Source organism: Canis lupus, chromosome 4, assembly GCF_011100685.1.
Source record: "Canis lupus familiaris isolate Mischka breed German Shepherd chromosome 4, alternate assembly UU_Cfam_GSD_1.0, whole genome shotgun sequence".
In the NCBI taxonomy this organism is placed as follows: Eukaryota; Metazoa; Chordata; class Mammalia; order Carnivora; family Canidae; genus Canis; species Canis lupus.
This window is the reverse complement of record NC_049225.1, coordinates 9,196,792-9,216,512: the sequence shown is the minus strand read 5'-3', so window position 1 is coordinate 9,216,512 and position 19,721 is coordinate 9,196,792. Positions and strand designations below refer to the sequence as shown.

Below are 19,721 nucleotides of genomic sequence, written 5' to 3'. Positions count from 1 at the left end.
GATACAACATGGGTCATGGCAGCCTCTCACTGCTCATATCTTTCATCTACTCAAAAGGATTTGGTAATGTCTCCCACTTTCCATTTATTGCTTCATGGGTGAAAGGCAAGGATTTTGCATGAATCACAGTACAAAATGTAAATAGCTCTATCTACCATAGTAATCTTCATTTCTTAGAATCTGTAAAGCACTTGGTTATTGCTTTCCAAGACAATAAAGAATTTTGAACACTAATGCAATGACGGGATTGCTACATAGTAGGAGTCAGGGTTCAGTCACGAGAATAGAGCCAGTAAGTTGCATGGAATACGACCATGTATGGTTCTGGAAGACATTAGGAAGTAAGAGTCCACAACGTATCATAGAGAGGATTCAGCAGCCAACCCACCTGACATGCTGGCACAGAGGGACAAGTCAAAGCTTCTAGGTCACCCCAGATAGGAGCTTGTGGAGACATCTGCGAGAAGCTATCACTTCTGCATACTCACTGCTTCTGCAGCTAAGTGTCTGGTGGTGGACTGAGGCCATTGTTGATCAGCAAGGTCAGCAGCAGGGATAAATATGAATGGAGCGGAGAAAACAAAGAAAGAGCTGGAATCTGTAGGCCCTTTCACTGCATCTGACCATAAGGGCCATCTGACAGTAATGGCAACTGCTTCATTTCCACCCTTTAAAAAAAAAAAATTATATATTTACTTGAGATAGAGAGAGATAGCACATACACACTAGCAGGGGGAGGGAGAAGCAGACTCCTTGCTGAGCAGGGAGGGAGCCCTGGTATGGAGTTCAAGCCCAGGGTCCTAGGATCATGATCTGAGCCAAAGGCAGATGCTTAACCCACTGAGCCACCCAAACATCCCTCATTTCCATCTCTTAAATGTTGTGCAGATTCCTCTTTTGGTCATTTCTAACCTGAAATCTCACAGGGCTAGAGATTCTGAGAAACATACGTGTAGCTTATTTTGATTCAGCCAACTGCTGCATACACTAATATCCAGTTTATGCTCCAGTGCTCTTTTCTGGGTCTTTCTCCATTCATGATGACTTTTCATTGCAATCCTAAAACAGATTGTTATCTTTCTGAGGAGTTTTTAAGTGGCAACTAAATTCAATATGGTAGTACTGACGATGGACCCAGTTAAGCAAAGTGATGACTGTGTGTGGCTATGACCAAGTTTCCACATTCACAGGTCATGACCACAGAGTCACGACCAACTGGTAGTATTTATAAGATGCTGTCAACTGTAAGGCACACTGACTACAGAGGCATCAAAATGTGAGAAATATGCATCTTTGTGTGCTATTATTATTTCCATTACTTCTATGTGCGAAAGTGACAAACAGAAGTCTAAGCAATTTTTGAATTAGAGAAGGTGAGAAAAAAACAATGGTAAGGACATCACAGAACGTTTTACCCAAATTCTTCAGTTTGCAGATAATCAGACAGAGGGTGAAGCGTAAGTGTCTTGCCTGTTTAACACAACTCGGTAAAGACAGAGACAGGATATAAACCCTAGTCTTTTATTCCAAAGCCAGTGTGTTTTCTTGTGTATCATACTGACTATAAAGCACAGAGCCTACAGTAGAGTGTGGCTTAAAACAGTGTGTTTCCGTTTGTCTTGATGAAGACCCACAATAAGGATTATGTTGTACATCTCTACCTGATATATGATACATAAATGAATGTGAATGAGTAGTTTGTTTCAAACCTACCTCCTTACTGAGAAAGACCAAAAAAGCCAGAAAGAAAATGTTTGGGGCAGCCCTGGTGGTGCAGCGGTTTAGTGCCGCCTTGTAGCCTAGGGTGTGATCCTGGAGACCCTGGATCGAGTCCTAACGTCAGGATCTTTGCATGGAGCCTGCTTCTCCCTCTGCCTGTGTCTCTGCCTCTCTCTCTCTCTCTCTCTCTGTCTCTATGAATAAATAAATAAAAAATCTTAAGAAAAAAAGAAATGTTGGTTTGCCAATGTTAGAAATATTGAAATAGTGAGGACTTGAGGAGTCAAAATTCCAGAGAGAAAGGAAATCCAGAAAGATGAGCCCTGTTTAGTGCTGCACCTTCCATTGAGGCAATTAATTATTAATTAAGTGAAAGCAGTGACTTAGAGCCTGGAAAGCTGAGCAGAACTTTTGTCATATACATGAAGCTGGGGACAAAAGTTGATGTTTAGGGATCCCTGGGTGGCGCAGCAGTTTGGCGCCTGCCTTTGGCCCAGGGCGTGATCCTGGAGACCCGGGATCGAATCCCACGTCGGGCTCCCGGTGCATGGAGCCTGCTTCTCCCTCTGCCTATGTCTCTGCCTCTCTCTCTCTCTCTCTCTCTCTGTGTGACCATCATAAATAAATAAAAATTAAAAAAAAGTTGATGTTTAATAACCACCAAGAAAGAGAGATCCCAGCAAACACCCCAAACTTTCACATGATACCCTGAAGTAGGAGTGAATCAGAAATAGACCAGCTCTCCAAAGTGCTAAAATTCAACTTCAGATCAGTTCAGTCCCAAGTCATTTTAAAGTCATCTGCCCCTCATGCAACTGCTTACCCCAAACACAAGTAAAATGGAAGATAGTATATTGAGTCACAAAACATTTGTCATATAAAATGCGGACATTCAATTAAAAATGACCTTGGGGTGCCTGGGTGGCTCAGTTGGTTAAGCATCTGCCTTCGGGTCAGGTCATGATCCCGGGGTCCTGGGATCAAGCCCCACATCTGACTCCCTGCTAGGTGGGAAATCTGCTTCTCCCCTACCCCTCCCCTTGCTCATTCTCTCTCTCTCTCTCTCAAATAAATTAAAATCTTCAAAAAAAAAATATAACTAGGCATTCAAAAGTACACTAGACCAAAAACCAAGAGAAAAAAAATCACATAATAGAAATATTCTCATGGGCAATCCAGATATTAAAATGATTAGAATTAGATTTTAACTATGATTTATATATTCAAAATGTTTAAAAACAACATGGAAAATTTAGTCCAAAGAAATGCAAGCTACAAGAATAAAATGGAAAATTTATCAGTAAAAATCATGATAACTAAAATTAAGGACTCAGGAATAAGCTTAACAGCAGATTAGACAAAACTGAAAAGAGAAATAGTGAATTGGAAGTCAAATCAGAAGAAAGTAATCAGATAGGAATATGAAAAGACAAGTGGGTTTTATTTTTTTAAGATTTATTTATTTATTTTAGGGAGAGAGAGAGAGAGAGCATGTGAGGAGGGGCAGAGGGAGAGAGAGAAAGAGAGAGCTCACTAAGCTCAGAGCCTGATGCAGAACTTGATCTCATGATACTGAGATCACAACCTGACTCAAAACCAGGAGTCCAATGCTTAACTGACTGTGCCACCCAGGTGCCTCTAAACAGGTGGATTTTAAAAATACAAGAAAGAACACAAAAGTGTTATGGTTCACATAAATTATACATAAATTCAGTCACTGAAGAAGAGGAGGGAATGGATCTACAAAAAATATTTGAAGAGATAATGACCAAGGGTTTTTCAAACTAATGAATAATGTCAGATCTCAGAGTTACTAAGCTCTGTGTATCCCAAGCAGGATGAATACAAAGAAAGCCAGGCATAGGCAAATCATACTGCTGAAATTGCTAGGGGAAAAAAAAAAGGAAAAAAGTCCTAAAGCACGTAAAAAAAAAAAAAAAAAAAAAAAAAAAGATTTTCTTGAAAAAAACAATAGTAAGACCAACAGCTTTTTTTTTTAACCACATATCAATGGAAGTAGAAGACAGTGTTATTCTCAAATCACTGAAAGCAAACACTGCCAAGCTAGAAGCCTATGCCCAGAGAAGTTAGCCTTAAAAAATAAAGGTGAAATAAAGACATTTTAAGCACACATTCACATCTATACAGGTACTGAGAGAATTTGTCAGCTACTGACCTACACTGAAGGATATACTACAGGGAGTCTGGGCAGAAAGCAAATGGTCCCAGGTAGAGGTTAACAATGGAAAAAGAATGTAGATAAATAAATATGAACACTAATTCTAACAATAATAATATCTTGTGGGATTTAAGAAACAAAATACTCAATAACAATAGCACGAAAAGCAAAAGAGGGATAAATGTAGCTCAAATATCTTAAGGTCCTTGCACTCGAGGAAGGGGCAGATTAATAATTTATGGTAGACTTTAATAAGTTAAGGGTGTGTATTAATTTAGGATAACCATTAAAAAATAGTAAAAGAATGTATACCCAATATGCTATTAAATGAGAATCAATGGATTATAAAAGTACTTGGTTAAAAAGAAGTTAAGAAGTATAATACAAATCAAGAACCATGAACAGCAAATATAAACTACCTGGTGATTAACGTAACAAAGAACTGGCAAAACTGCTATAGAGAAAACCTTGAAACTATAATAAAAGTGGAAGGGCACCCAGGTGGCTCAGTGGTTGAAGGTCTGCCTTTGGCTCAGGTCATGATCCCAGGGTCCTGGGATTGAGTCCTGCCTCAGGCTCTCCTTAGGGAGCCTGCTTCTCCCTCTGCCTATGTCTCTGCCTCTCTCTGTGTCTCTCATGAATAAATAAATAAAATCTTTAAAAAAAAAGATGGAAAAGATTACATGAATACACAGAAAGATATCCTATGCTCTTGTGAATACATGAAAGCTCAATCCTATTCCCCAAATCAGTAAATTGGTTGCAACTCTAACTCAAAATTTAGGACAATTTTTTTCAGATTCACTAGACTTATTCTAAAATTTACATGGAGGAAAAAAGGACCACAAATAGCACAGCTGATTTTGAATAAGAAAAGAAGGGAGCCTTGCCTCCCTAGATATTGCTAGATATTAATGTCCCCTAAAAAGCCATGATAAGAGCTGCAGTCTGTTGCTGGCCTGCAGCAAAAACAATAGATCAATGGCGCAGAAGGCAGCACTCAGGGACAGATCTTTGTGAACTTCGTATTTCAAGAAAACTGTTACAGACCAGTCAGAAAAGGACAGACTAACTCACTATTGATATGGGAAAAAAAACCCTGGGCTCCAGTTAATATTATAAAGAAGGACTCCCCTATGTACCAACTTAATGGAAGACAATATTAGTGGTCTAATAATAAGAAAGGTGGAAAGCAGAAAAGATAGGTGGATATGATTGCTCCTCCAAAAAACAATTCCTAGTCAACAAAGGATACCATGGACAAAATTAGCAGATTAGGAGAAGATACATGCAATATTTAGAACCAACAAGGGATGGATGTCCACCTTAAACCAGGGGCTCTGGCAAATGAGCAAGGAAAAAGAAAGAGCCTGGTTGAAAGTTCAGCAAAGAATGTGAACAAGCAGGAGGTGCCTGGATGGCTCAGTCAGTTAAGTGTTTGACTCTCGATTTTAAGCTCAGGTCATGATCTCAGGGTCGGGACATCGAGCCCCATGTTGAGCTCTATGCTCAGTGGAGGAGTCTGCTTGAGATTCTCTCTCATTCTCTGCACCCCCCATTCACACCCTCTCCTTCTCTCCCTCAAATAAATAAAACTTTAAAAAAAATGTGAGGAGGCAGTTCATTGAAGGAAATCTGAAAGACCAAGAATCATATTAAGGATGCTCAGAACATAATAACTAGAGAAATGTGAAGTAAAATAACCATAGACCTCATATTATACTTGGTACATTCATAAAAATTAGAAAGCTGGAAGAAAAAGAACGTAAGAGAATAGAGGAAAAGAATTATTAAAAAGTGAAACAAAATTTGTAATAAGTTTAATCCCAAACATATCAGCAATTATATTAAATATAAAAACAATCTAAAAAAAATAAAGATTGGATCAACTTCAGGTTTTGTATTTTTTAAAAAACTATGCACTGTTTATAAGGAATCTTACTTTAAATAGCAGTCTGGATGCTCCAGTCATAAGCTTAGTGGGGTTTCTGGGTGCCTGGCCCCAGGGCTTTCTTTATCTTGGCTCTTTTCCCTTACCCTCTGGCCCCCGGGTGGACTCCGTGCTCCCCTATCATATTTCCAATAAATCCTCTTTTCCTTTAAGTAGCCAGACTTGTTTTCTGTTGGTTGCAATAAAGAACTCTGATTAATGCATTTCCAGGACACTGGCCTTTGAGTCCTAGGCTGATGGATGCACGCCCCTTCCCCATCCAGAGAGAAGACAATGTGCTGGTTTCCAATTCTCATTTTGATAGCAGAAAATGGGAGAGGTTGTCAGTGGGTCCCCCTAATTGGAGAACCCTTACTAATAATCATTGAGACCTCTCGGGTATGGGGTTCAGATTTTTAAAAATAAAGAAGTGGGATCCCTGGGTGGCGCAGCGGTTTGGCGCCTGCCTTTGGCCCAGGGCGCGATCCTGGAGACCCGGGATCGAATCCCACATCGGGCTCCCGGTGCATGGAGCCTGCTTCTCCCTCTGCCTGTGTCTCTGCCTCTCTCTCTCTCTCTGTGACTCTCATAAATAAATAAAAATTTAAAAAAATAAAAATAAAGAAGTGCTCATCATTTTATTCCCCAGAAGGTTTTGCTTTGCTTCGATGGACTCAACAGGAGGCCTGCCACCCATTTAGCAGTTTCCAGGAAAGTGCTTTCCTCTGATACTGATGCACTCCGCTCTCAGTATCTCCGCCCTGAACACTTTGTTCTGCAGCATCTTTATCTTTTTTGACTTTTTTCTCACTTACTTGGCTTTGAACTGAGGAAAACACTTCCAGCTCCAATTTAAACCAAGAGGATGCTCTTACCAAGAGCAGCTCCACAAACTCCCCACTCTTTCTCTGAGCATGTCCCCAAATGTAGCTGGGGGGTGGTGCTGGTCGTGATTATTGAACTGACGAGTTGCAAATGGATGGTCCGCAGATGGGAAACAGCAGCCAGCAGTGATGTTGTGCTTAGACTGAACCATTCTTTTTTTCTTTTTAAACAACTTGGCAAGCAATGAGAAAGCAGGAGATTTCACAAGAAGAAAAGAGAATCCAGATTCTTGACATTGTCACAAACCAAGGGATGTGGCCACACAAAACCCACATCCTGCAGGGCACAGTGGAGCATGATGTTGCCACTTTACCTCAGTCCTCAGCATTCCCTGTTGTCACCCTGGTGCTGAGGCTCAATGTCCCTGGTGTCTACCTGCTGTGTCTGCTGTTCTTCCTGAAATAAAAGGTAGAAAAGACAACTTGTTTGAAGAAAAATGGAATAGGACACCTTAGCGGGGCTGCCTAACAATTGTGGCATCTGCCCTGCACAGCAGGTGTGAAACAGCTGAAACAGCTCCTGCTCGGCTTGCTTGCGAGCCATGCCCCTGGCACTGGGCTGTGACAGCCCAGAGAGGCAGTCGTGTTCTCCTTTGCTCAAAGCCTTTATATGGGCTAGCAGAGGTGGGGCATAGTTTATACGCGTGTGTCTGTGTTGAAAAAATAAAATTCATCCTGCTTTACTTATTTATGTTGCCTGGCCAGCTCCTGTAGACATTACAATTTGCAATCCTTGTTTTAGTGTCCCCACGACCTTTTTTTTTTTTTTTTTTAAAGAGGAGGGAGGAGGGGCAGAGGGAGAAGGAGAGAGAGAATCTTAAGCAGGCTCCACACTGAGGGCAGAGCCTGATGTGGGGCCTGATTCCACGACCTTGAGACCATAACCTGAGCCAAAATCAAGACTCAGACGCTTGACTTACTGAGCCACCCAGGCTCCCCTTGCTTTATTCTTTTTATTCCTTTGGTTTCATAAGTTACAATTTCACTGGATCTTCATAACAACCTAGATATGAGGAAAATTTTCCCAATCGGAGGCTGACAAAATGATGCCTTTTCTCTTATTACAGATACCCTAAACTGACTTTTGGTTTTTCCCTGCTCTTTCTACTCACTGGGTTACTTGCACATCAGAATATTCCATGCTCATTCCCATGTCCAGGCCTTTTCCCAGCTGAAATGACCTCACCATCTGCTACACCTAGACAGATTGTATCCACTTCTTTGGGTTAGAGTGGATGTCTATTTGTTTTCTATGCCAAGCACCCTTTCATGGAACAGTAGTATGGGGGATACTGTGCTTTCCACCCCAGATCCCCACTTCAGGGCTCGTCCATTTATCTCTGAGAATCTGGGAATGTCAGCTGCTGACAGCTCATAGCTGCATCTCTCCCAGCTACAGGAAAGAGCTCCCCCCAGAGTTCTGTTTCCTCGCAGGGATACCCTGCAGCCAATGACTGGCTGACTCAGATTTCCTTAAAGGATCTCCTGAGGTGTCAGTTGCAACTTCAGGGTAGGTGACTTCTCCCTCTGCCCATCCTGCTATCTTCATTTGGGAGGAGAGAAAGAGAGGGAGAGATTTTAAGGAATTCACTCATGCAGTTGTGGTGGCTGGCAAGTCTGAAAACCATAGGGCAGGCAAGCAGCCTGAGGATTCAGGAACAAGTTGAAATAGTAATCTTAAGGTGAATTTCTTCTTCGGGAAAACCAGTCTTAGTTCTCAATCTTAGTCTTCAACTGATTGGATGAGGCCCACTCACATTATAGAGAGAATCTACTTTACTAAGAGTCTACTGAATTAAATGTTAATCATGTCTTAAAAATACCTTCACAGTATTTAGACTGGTGGTTGACCAAACACCTGAGCACCATGGCCTCAACAAGGGATACGTGAAATTGACCATGATAGCAGATTTTCCCCAATGGGATCTACTGCCATTTACTGAAGTGATTGTGCATTGAGGTAAAAGAGAGTTCCCAGTCCTCTTAAGGATGTTGGTCACAGGGTTTAGATTGACACTGATATTTGGGGACCTTGGTAGGTGACAAAACCCAAGCTAAAAGGTTATAAGGTAGGAAAGACCAAGAAACTGTAAATGACTCCCACCCTATTTCAAGAAGGAAGTAAAAAACAATGATCCACTCCATGGAGAATGCCAGAGAATAGTGCAAACTTTAAAAATGTAATGAATGCAGGCATGATGGTTGTGTAATGCTATAATTCACCAGTCTGGCCTCCAGAAAAATCAGTAGTGAATAACCACAAGCCTAACCAAGTAGCCACACCAAGTACAGCTACCATGTTGACTGCAGTATCTTTGTTAGATTAACCTCCAGCATGTAGTATGTGGCCATTGACCTGATGAGTCAGTTCTCATCCACCCCTATTAAGGCAAAGGATCAGAAATGGCTCACCTTCACATGGGATAGATAACAGTTCACATGTCTGGTCTTGCCCCAGCATTGTGTTAACTTCCTTAGTCTCTGTCAGATGCAGTCCAAAGGGATCTGGACTTAATGGAAGTTAAGTCTGGATATTCCATGAAATATCTCATTAGTCCACTATATTGATGGCATAATGTTAATTAGACCAGATGAGGAGAAGGGGCAGGGGAGGACTCAGTAGCACATTCATTCCAAAGAGTGGGAGAAGAATTATGTGGAGATTCAGTCCCTTCCCACCTATAGGTGCCCTCCAAAGTAAAGGATGATTTATTGCATCTCATACCTCCCACTATTAATGAAGTACAATGCCTGGTAGGCCTTTTGGTATTCTTTTGGCAGCATATACCACACTTGAGAAAATTCTACACTTTGACACATTTGCAGGGCGATATGGCAGGCCATGGGATTTGAGTGGGGCCCAAGGCAGAAAAGGGCTCAGCAGCAGGTCCAGGCAATCGTGAATGTAGCTCTGCTCTGTGGACCATGTGATTCAGAAGACCCAGATGCTAAAGTTATTCACAGTGGGAATGGTAGCTTTGTGTAGTTTATGCTAGTCTTTAGTAGGAGAATTATAAAGTAGACTTTGAAGATTCTGGAACAAGGCTATGTCCCATGTAGCAGAGAATGTTATACCATTTGAGGAACAAAGAGACAAGACTTGGATCTTGTCCAAGACTGGATCTTGGCAAATGGAACATCTGGTCATGGAAATCAAGTAACCACATGGCCACAGCTGCCCATCCTGAACTGGATTCTGTAGTCTCATCAAGTCATTAGGTCAAGTGGCCCAGCAGCAATCCATCAAAGGGTAGAAATTATACATCTAGATTAAGCACAATAGGGTCAGAAGGTACAAGTAGACTGTGTGAACAGGTGGTCCATATCACCTGGTATCCATCACTTTTGCATTGGCTTTCCTCTACCTCATAGTAATGGCTGTTTGGGAGGTTCCCTTATGATCAGGGGAAAGGAAAGGGCCAACCTTGGTTCGTGGATGGCTCAGCTTTTGTCAGTTTATCAAAAACAGATGGCAGCTGCACTCTTTGGGAGCAGCCCTGAAATGGCAGGGAAGGAAAATTCTCTCACAGGTAGAGATCCAGGCAGCATAGCTGGTCACCCAATTATGGGAAAAGAAGAGGCCCAAGGCAAGAATATGTAAAGATCCATGAGCAATCATGAGTGGTCCAGCTGGTTAGTGAGGGCTTGGAAGGAGAAGGATTGGAAAGGCAGGGACAAGGAGATCAGGAAAGAATGACAAAAGAATATCACACCTTAATGCCCACCAAATAGTGTCCACTGTGGAAAGAGGCTTTGAACAACAAGCTAGACGGAATGACTCAGCAAGTTCGTGTCAACCACTCCAGAGCTGGTATAAGTGATATATGAACAGAGTAGCTCCAAGGCAGAGATGGAGGTCATATATGGGCCCAAGAGCAAGAGCTTCCTCTCACCAATCCTCACTTAGCTGCCACTGCTGCCACATGTCCAGCCTGCCAGCAATAGATCTGCACTAAGCTCTGACATGGCATTATCCCTTGAAGAGAACACTGTTCACTTGGTACAGTTGATTTGACTGGAACAACACACATTCTCAATATGAGTTTGTCTGTCCCGTCCACAGGCCTTGGCCATGACCTGAGGACTTGTAAAGTATTTATTTCATCTGTCTACAAAGAATTCTATCAACATTATTGCAGGCCAAGGGACTTACTTTATAGAAAAGGAAGTAAGGTCAAGTGGTCACAAATAACCCACACGTCCTGTTATATACTGCGCCCCGTAGCAGCTGACAGTCTGAGAGAGCATGCCTCTCAAAGATGGTTTTTGTAGATGATCCCCTGTGAGGATGGGTTGTCATTCTCCGGGGAGAATATACAGCCTCAATCAATCACCATTACATGCTGATGTGTCCCATGAGGCTGAGTAGGAGTGGCCACACTTACCAATACTCTCAATGGCTCACTTTGGGAGTTTGGGGTTCCCATCTCCATTACTTCAGGGTGTGAGAGCAAGGAAAAGGGTCACCATCCCTGCAGGGATTATTGATCTCACCATCAGGAAGGGTTAGGACTAATGTTGCACAAGAGAGCAGGGAAAAATACATTTAGTGTCTGAGTGATCTACAGGGAGTCTGCTGGTGCTTCTGTGTCCAGTTTTAGTGGTAAATGAACATCAACAATGATGGTCTGAGAAGGTCATGGTAACCAGGGTCTCACAACCCTCAGAAATAAAGGTCGGGGTCAACCCAAAAGGCCCCAGCCAAAGATGAGTTGAATCTAGAATGGGTTGGGGAGGAGGGGATGATGCTATCATGACTATTAGTTACAACCTCAAGAGCAACCCACATAAAAGAACCATAAGAGAACCATCTTATGTAAATTTCCCTCAAAACCAGACCAACCAAAATTCTAGAGCAGCTGTTCCCACATGGGACAAACTTAAAAGAAGCAAGTAGATCTGAGCAGTACAAGGGGTGTAGAGTCCTGAGTGCTGTCGTGCACTGCCCCAATGCCCTGTTTAGTGACAATGTGCCATTCCCCAGTGTCTAGGACTATCAGCTGCTGACGGCTCACAGCTGTGTCCTTCACTGAGAACTACTCTCGACTTCAGAGATCTGCCTCACCCAAGGATATACCACTCCTAGGGAAATGGTCCAGAACAATAACTGGCTGAAGGGAGGACATGGGCCTAACCCTCTTGTCTCAGCTGGGGATAACGGTCCAGAGATCCCTGGGGATCAGCTGAGGTCTCAGATACAACCACACTACAGGTTAGCTTCTCCCATTGGCCAATCCTGCCTTCTTTTCTTCCTTATGGGTGTGTCCCAAGAGCATTATCCAGTAAACCTGCACACAGCTTCCCATCTCAGGATCTAGTTGCAGGGAATCTAAAGTATGGCAAGCAGTCAGTTACCTTCTTTGAAGGGATTTCTCCCCCAACTCCAGTCAAACAGGGCCCTAGCATGAGCAAAGTCATAGTATCCTGACCCCCGAGGGCATAGAGGGGAAGTTGTTGTCTCCCACTTGTGGGGAAAGCTAGTTTTCAATAAATGAGAGTGACAGCAAGACAGATAGAAGAGTCTTAATTGAAGTCACTATTGGGAGTATCCTAGATGTCCTGGTTCCTTCCTTCCTTGGATTTAGTTGTTTAGTTTTTTTTGAGTCTTGTACGGGATTTGAAGGATTTAGAGCCGATCAAGACAAATGGTATGACCACGAGAGACAGTAACCCACCAGCTTTATGAGTGGTGCTTTGCCAGAGAGAGTGGCATGAGACGGAAAGTCCCTTCCTGCATGAGACCATCCAGAGTTGCAATAAGGGGGCACTATCCCGAAGGGCAAGGGAACTTATGGGGGACAGGAGGATCAAAGAAGAGGCCATCCTGTCTAGACAGTGGCACTTAGTAGCTCCACAGATAGTCTTTGGGTCAGTGAGCTCCAAAGGGCCTTAGTGACTTGGGGCGTTAGAACCACAGGTTCTATCTGACCTGTGGCCAACAGATACAGGATGAACTTTCATGGGGAATGCAGGGCAAGCAGTCTTGAAGTGGCAAAAAATGCATTTGTTTGGACCATTTTAAAGATAATTAGCTGTGTAAAAATTTGAGTTTGGTGCCAATGGACTTTGAGCTAATGAATCTCAGCCTGTGGTGAAGAAAGAACCTACCGGCCAATAGGTAGACACCATATTTGGTTCATTTATATAACAAGTCGGTAAGATACTACCCTACCTTTCTAAAAACTGCCCCCTTAGTACTTAAGCTGTTGGAGTGGAGGCTCTGATAGTCGCAGTGAAGACATCCTGTCTAATACGAGTCTAGCACAAGCCTTATTGTCTTTGTGAAGCCAAATACAATGATCGGTCCTCCTCTCTGGCTGCTCGGGGCCATGAGGTCTGTATCATATTTCAGTGGAAGGTTCTATTTTGCATTATTCTCTCACGGTTTCGGTTTCGTGTTTTGTGTTGTGTGGCTTCTCTAGCTTATTAGCTCTTTGAGGGCAAGGGCTTTGTGATGCTCCTCTTCTGTCAGGGGCCTTGTGCCTGGAGCTGCCTGACAGAAGTGACTCCTTCCTTTTCTCTGCAGTTAGGAGCGCTCCCTTCCACCTCCCTGCAGGCCTCAGATTAGCCAGCCTGGGGACCGACTTCCTCCGTGATAGGAAAGATCTCAGAGCTCCCACGCTGATACAAAATGTTGCCTGGCGGGATCCCTGGGTGGCGCAGTGGTTTGGCGCCTGCCTTTGGCCCAGGGCACGATCCTGGAGACCCGGGATCGAATCCCACATCAGGCTCCCAGTGCATGGAGCCTGCTTCTCCCTCTGCCTATGTCTCTGCCTCTCTCTCTCTCTCTCTCTCTGTGACTATCATAAATAAATAAAAATTAAAAAAAAAAAGAAACCTTACAAAATGTTGCCTGGAAAAAAAAAAAATGTTGCCTGGGTTGCCAAGGCCCTTCTTGGTTCTTGCTCTTTATATAATTTTTCTTATTACTTCCATTTCTTACTTCTCACTGATACCTGGGAACTTTGACCACTTGCCTTGTTTTTGCCACTTAGAGGAGATGCTTGGTACCTCAATCAATCGATTAATCAACCAGTTGCGAAAAATAAAGCCCAGGCTGTGACTCGGGGGTCCCGGCTCTGGTCCTGGGACTGTGTAGCCTTGGACAGTCTCCTGGCTTCCTAATGCTTCTGTTTGCTCATCTCTGATGCCATGGTACATGCTTGCCATGTGTCAGGCCCAGCGACTAGATCACCTCGTGTACCCAGCAATGTGATGCATGTGCAGTAAGCTCCCTTGGGCTTCTGGAACATATTGCCCCACCATCTCCAGTTAGACCCCCCATCTCTAAACTCGGCACTGGCTCCCAGCTTGCCCCTACCAGCCCCAAGCTGGCTGTGCTCCTTAGCTCTTGCCTGAGAACCCGTCTGGACTCACGGGGTTCTGATTTAGCATCACACAAATCTGTGAGACTTTCGGCAGATCATTGTGCCTGGGCTTCTTCCCAGAAGGCTGAAAACATTACAGAGGTGATATTTAAAATGGGTTTTGCTACTTGCTATGTTGAGAAGAGTGTTATTTTGGGGGATGGATATGATAGCCATTTTGTAATGCATATAGAGAAGGATTTAGCATTCATGTGATAAAGATGGTTATAAGAGTGACACCCATTTAAAAAATAAATAAATAAAATGGGTTTGTGCTCCTACGGAGAGCAGAGCCTCCAAAATGCCTGGCTCTTTGCAGTGGGAAGGCCATTTGCCACTTAGTTATTTTTCTTGGCTCCAACCATTTCATCAGATGGGTATCTACTCAGGGAAGAATGCTGGGATTTTCTGGGTTTGGAGGAGAGCTAGAACATTGGAACTGACCATTTTGGAAGAGCAGCAAAGTGGCTCACAGATTTCTCGCTTTCGGCATGGTGCTGGCAGAGCAGCTCGAAACTCAGAGGAAAGAACTGGCAGCAGAGGAGCCGGGAGGCCTATTTTTGGAGGAGGCATGGGGATAGCAACCTCAGGAGTCCAGGAGAGGATGTTTTTCTCTTTTGAAAATACCCTTTAATGTCTCAATGTTCCACTTTCCCGGGAATTGAGTGGCTGCTGCCTTTCAGAGGAGCTATAAATAGTCCTCACCACTTTGGATAAATAATGCAGCAGAATGAGGGTGAGGAGGGCCAGGTGTGCTGGGAAGCCTGACTTGGCTGGCAGCGGGCGCGGGGCATGGGGACGGGAGAGGGCATCTGAGGCCCAGCTCCTGAAAGGGAGGGGGACGGGGGAGAGGGCCAGAACTCCCTGGGGGACCTTCACGGGGGATCCCAGGGCTCTGGTGCTTGCAGGGCCTCCCAGCATGAGGGACCTGCACGGGCACGGGGGGCCTGGAGGTGTGTCCGCTGCGGCCGCAGCTGCTGCGCGGAGCTCGGATCTGAGCAGGGCCGGCCCGTGGGCACGCGGGCTCAGCGCCGTCCCTTCCGGACCGTGCCTTCACCTTGGCCTCTTTCAAAAGGAGCCCTTACCCATGAGGTGGTTCACCCGGGGGGTGTTTCTGAGCATTCCGCACACAGTGAGTGAGTCCGTCTCGGCAAAGATAAACAGAACGAGAGAAACTTTTGACCTTGTGCCCAGAATCATGGGGGCCCAGGGATCAGGGACGCTGGCTTGGAATAAGGCACCTCAGCAGTGGCCCCCCCTTCCCATATTGCCAAGCCCCTGTTTCTACCAGGACATAAATGTCTGTCCTCACCATGTCTCCTTTGTGATTTGAGACCCTAACAACTGGTTTCGGAGAGGCATACTGCCAACCTGAGGGGACCTCCCCCAGGAGGGGAGGAGCAATGCCCCCTGGGCACTGGGGTTTGGCCAGGCCCTGAGGGCAAGTCAACCCCTTCCATGGAGGGCAGGCTCCCTTCCGCCTCCTTCTTCAGGGAGGTCCAGGGATGGCCTTCCTCAGGGGCAGAGGGGGGACACAAAGCCAGCCCCTGTCTCCTCAAGCCTACAAGGGAAACGTGCCAGGTGTTGTGCCACCGACAACCTTCTCCAGGGCACGTCTGTGTCCTATCTTCTATTTTCACAGAGCTCCTGTCCTGGATGTTCCGCCACCTATGCGGGAAAAGATACTGGATTCCCTGAAGACGTGGACTCCGGTCAAGGCTTCCATTCCGTACCTTGGGGCAGGGCAGCCACGTGTACTGGTCCCGCTCGAGGCCTGTTTAAAATCAGAAAACCGTTAGTGGGCGCAGGAGTGAGCTCGGCCGTGAAGCTGCTCCTCGCTCGTGTAACGTGTGTGGTCCGTCCTCCCTGTAAATTTCGAAACAAAACTTCGGGAGCATCCGTGGTGACACTTAGAGGTCACACGGGAATCTGCTGCATCTGTCTCCTAAGTTTATGCTCTTGTCCCCACGGGCACACACCAGCAACTGGGGCTGGTGAATCTGGCTGTTTGGGAACTAGCCAGGGAGGAGGGGAAACCACAGCTTCTGGGTTTAATGCGTCATCCCATTTATTGCTGGCCTTCCATAGCTGTTTTCATCAGGGTCTGGGAAAGCCACACATTCAGATCACAGAGGGTTACACCCATGGGGTAAGTACCACTCAGTTGCGATTGAAAGAATTGCTTGGGGTGAAGATACATCTAGAAATAAGAGGGGCTTACTGGCTTAAATTCATACTGAAGTCTTACACCAGATCCTTCCAGCAGGATTTGATGAGTCAGGTCCCTGAGAGGAGGAAAACAGGTAAAGGATGTAGAAGGGGTTAGTGTCTGTCAAACACATGTCCAACCAGGGCCAGCCAGAAGATTGCCCTCTGCGGGGCATCCTTGGTTAAATCCTCGAGCTGCTTCTCCTCATTGGTCTCCTCTTGCCAGGGGGTCGGTGGAGGCTCCTAAAAAGCTCTTCTGACCTGAGGAAGGACGTGTGAGGACTTTCTGCCTGTGACTCTGGCTTCTCTGAAATATCAATTAAACACATATTCTGAAGCGTTGGTCTAGATGAGCCAGTGTGGAGACATCAGGAAGTAGGAGTAATCAGGACTATCCAAGCAATGCCAATGCTCACAAGACATCCATGGTACCGAGCAGGTGGCAATATTGTCTCTCCCACATGCCCACACAACCACAGCACAGCACTTGTTGTAACCAAATGAGGTACACCTTCTTGTCCTGCCCCTGTTGCCCTCCATGTCTGAGCCCCCATCCTTCCTTGGTCCCCCCCAGGCAGATGCATTGCTTGAACTCCTTGCACATATTCCACTGTAGGTGACTTTCTCCCTTTTTTTCATAGTCACCCTAGTTGAATCTCCTTTCTTCCCACTTCTACCTAGTAAAATACTACTTCCCTTCCAGACCCAGCTCAAATGCTGGGTAACTTAGTCCCAGTACAACTTAGTCATCAGAATGATGAATGTTTGTTCCATCTTCATTAATTCTCACTTTGTGCCAAGAGCCTTACATATATTAGCTCTGTTCTTTTCAACAAGGCCATGACAGATTATGATTCCCACTCCATAGATAACAAAATTGAGCTCAGGACAGCTAAGAAACCTTTCTAAGATCACACAGAAGTGACAGCTGGGACTCAAGTATATGAATGAATTAATGAGTCTGTGTTACCAATAAGCAAATGAAACCAAACTCAGCATCATTAGTCGTTATTAGAAAGATGTAAATCAAAAACAGAGTGAGAGACCTCTTCATACCCACTAGGATGGCTACAAGATAAAACACAGAGAATAACAATTGTTACACGGAGAAATTAGGACCCTATAACATTGTTAGTGGGAACATGATATGATGCAGCCACTTTGGGGACCAGTCATTTCCTCAAAAAATTAAACATAGAGCTAACCTATGACCCAGGAATTCCACTTCTAGGTGTACATCCAAGAATTGAAAACAGATATTCACACAAAAACTTATACTTGAATGTTTATAATGTCATTATTCATAATTGCCAACAAGTCAAAATAACCCAAATGCCCATCAGCTGATAAATGGGTAAACAGAAGTGGGGTAATGGTCAGCCATAAAAAGGAAGGAAGTCCAGACAGAGGCAGCAACATGAATGAATCTTTGGGAAACATTATGCCAAGTGAAAGGAGCACTCACAAAGGACCAGCTACTGTAATAATGTCATTTATGGAAAATGTCCGGAAGAAGCACATCTACATAGAAAGCAAATTAGTGGTTGCCAGGCACTGAGGAATGGGAGCGATGGGGAATGACAGCAGATGGATTTGAGGGTTTTTTTGTGGGGGGTGGGGTAGTTGAGGAAATGTTCTGGAATTTGATAGCGGTGATGGTTGCACATGTTTATAAGCTGAAAACCACTCAATTGCATACTTTAAAAAGGTTAATTTATGATATGTGAAATATATGTCAGTGAAAAAAAGAGTCTAGGATACCCAGATTCACAGAATCAGTCATCAAGGATTTATTGGACACCTATTATGTGGCTAGAATTGTGTGGCCAAAGCCTAGCACACGGTCGGCACTCTGAAATATCTGTTGACTCACTAATAGGTGACAGTGCTCAGCCCTGGGGATGAAGAGATGGTTAAGATGTGATTTCCCAAGAAGCCAGATCAAAAAAACAAAAAAGAATACATATCACATTTATGTAAAATGCAAACTAAAATATAGTGATACAAAGCAGATCAGAAGTTGCTTGGGATTGGGGAGAGAGAATAGGAATGTAGATATGTTCATGTATCTTGATTAGGGAATGTTTGTGTGTGTGTTGGGGGGGGTGAGAACCCCCCATCATATATCCTAAGTTTTGGTACATGTGTTCTCATTTTCATTTGTCTCAAGGTACTTTTCAATTCCCTTTTGGTTTCCTCTTTGACCCAATGATTGTTCCAAAGTGTGTTATTTAGTTTCCACGTATTTGTGAATTTTCCCATTTGCCTTCTGGTTTCATTCCACTGTGGTCCAAAAACTTACTTGGAATGATGTAGATCTTCTTAAGTTTGTCAAGACTTGTTTTGAGATCAATCCTGTGATCTGTCCTAAAGAATGTTCCATGTGTGCTTCAGGAGAATGTTCATTCTTCTGCTGTTGGGTGGAACATTCTGTATATGCCTGTTAGGTCCATTTGGTCCAGCTCAGTGGGGGAGCAGTGGTGGCTTCTGCCACAGGGATGTTCAGCAGTGTAGACTTTGGGTAGCTCCATCAGTTGAGCGCAGAATCCCGGTCCTCAGTGGCCTGCAGGGGTCCTCGGTGGCCAAGGCTGTGGGGGTCCACAGTGGTGGCAAGGGTTGCTGGGAACTTCCTGCTCCCCTTTTCCGCTGCAAGGGGTAGTCACAGCCAAGGAGATCCTCGCTGATGTTGGGGTCTGGGGCAGAGGTGTGTGCAGAGTAGCAGCAGAGTCAAGGTCTGGGGCATGGGCACGTGTGAACTAGCAGTGGCGCCAGGTTCTCTATTCCAAACACTTTTGAATGTCAATTTTCTTTTCAGTTTACCTGTCATCCTGCAGGGCATGGGCTTGGGAAATGCTGGTATAGGGAATGATTCACTTCACAGAGGGGAAGATACCTACAGCCTCTTGCCCTTTACAACCTAAAAACCCTGATTAGCAATGTGCCTTGGTGGAAGTTTGCATCCTCATCACACAATATATACTGTGGATCTGTACATTTTTGTGAGTGGTGAACCAAGTTTCTAAAACAAAACTGAAATAAGTAGGCCACCATAAATACTAAGATTAACTCTATGAGGCACTTGGAATGGTTACTGTTCTGGGATCTGCTGATGGCGCCCAGAGTTAAGCCTTTTGTTCTGTTAACTTTTGGTGAAAAAAATCGTGTTATCCATTTATAATATGCTCCACTGAATAGGGTATGACTCAGGGCCCCCCGTACTCACACTTCCCACGTGGAACTTGATGTGACATTCAAAGTGTTTAACAATCGGCAGGCATAAGCAGTAACCAAGCCTACCGACACTGACCAGCATGCTCTCCTAGTGTGCCCCTGCTAAATATCATCTCCACTTAGCACTGACCTGTGTGGCTCCACTTGTAGACGGAAAAGGTAAAACGATTTGATAAATACCAAAAGGCCTTAGCCCTGAAACT

General features: G+C 44.5%; 1 long non-coding RNA gene across 2 annotated transcripts; it reads right to left on the bottom strand.

Annotated features, from left to right (window-relative positions):
- Positions 1–235: 235 nt before the first annotated feature.
- Positions 236–18,692, bottom strand: LOC111095695. Of its 2 annotated transcripts, XR_005357544.1 has the most exons (4): positions 18,590–18,692; positions 15,813–15,853; positions 6,644–7,109; positions 236–668 (listed from the first exon to the last, which is right to left on the bottom strand). It is a non-coding gene; the product is annotated as an uncharacterized LOC111095695 (long non-coding RNA). The 2 variants fall into 2 exon arrangements; XR_005357543.1 differs by lacking the exon at positions 236–668 and having other exon boundaries at positions 6,466–7,109.
- Positions 18,693–19,721: the final 1,029 nt, after the last annotated feature.